This window comes from Brachycentrus maculatus, unplaced genomic scaffold (genome assembly GCF_059751285.1).
Source record: "Brachycentrus maculatus isolate JH-2025_06_01 unplaced genomic scaffold, ASM5975128v1 h1tg001822l, whole genome shotgun sequence".
Classification (NCBI taxonomy): Eukaryota; Metazoa; Arthropoda; class Insecta; order Trichoptera; family Brachycentridae; genus Brachycentrus; species Brachycentrus maculatus.
Window position 1 is genome coordinate 9,013 of NW_028282404.1, and position 988 is coordinate 10,000.

Genomic DNA, 988 nt, shown 5'->3' on the forward strand with positions numbered 1-988 from the left:
TCCCGCCGTTCACCCTTCCTTGTGTTATATTATGTATTAATAACTCCTCGTATAATATTATATATTAACTCCCACTCGTAGTACCCGCGCAGTGTGGGGTACGCGCGGCCGCTTGACCGCGTCGAGAGCTCGATCCGGGCCATTCCCGACGAGCCATCGAGAGGGTCGAATTAATGTCAGACGGCGAGGCATTCGGCAACCTTAGGCCGATCATAGCTACTCCCGCCGTTCACCCCTCCTTGTATAGTATTTTGTATTATCTAAACGAACTGCCACTCCGACTCGTAGTACTCGCGCAGCGTAGGGTACTCGCGATTGCCGCCCGGCCGCTTTCAAATATTAGACATGCCTGATTGTGCCAAGTAATCCTAGGCCTTAAACCAGATATACATTAATAAAGTAAAAAAAATTAAAAAAAAACTACCATCACACAACAACACATTTGAATTGATTTATTCAAACTTGAAAGCATAATATAACTCCTTCATATCTGTACCATTTTTTAAAAGCGAGGCGATACCGTCACGAGCGTCTAAGCGTATACTTATGTGAAAATCCTCCTCACTCCATCACACAGCGACATATTTGTTTCGAGCTTTGAAGAAAAACGTGTGTAAATTTTCAAAACGAGGTGATACCGTCACGAGCGTCTCGGCGTATAGCTCTGTGAAAATCCTCCTCACTCCATCACACAACGACACATTTGATTTTATTATTTGAAAACTCTATTTGAAGAGCAAAATATGACTTCTTCGTATGTGTACATTTTTAAAACGAGGCGATACCGTCACGAGCGTCTCGGCGTATAGCTCTGTAAAAATTGTAAGAAAGGTTCTTGTTTTCAAAACATCACAAGCGTTCAGAAAATGGAAAGGAGGCGATACCGTCACGAGCGTCTCGGCGTATAGCTCTGTAAAAATTGTAATGAAGTTTTTTGTTTTTAAAACATCACACAAGCGTTCAGAAAATGAAAAGGAGGCGATACCGT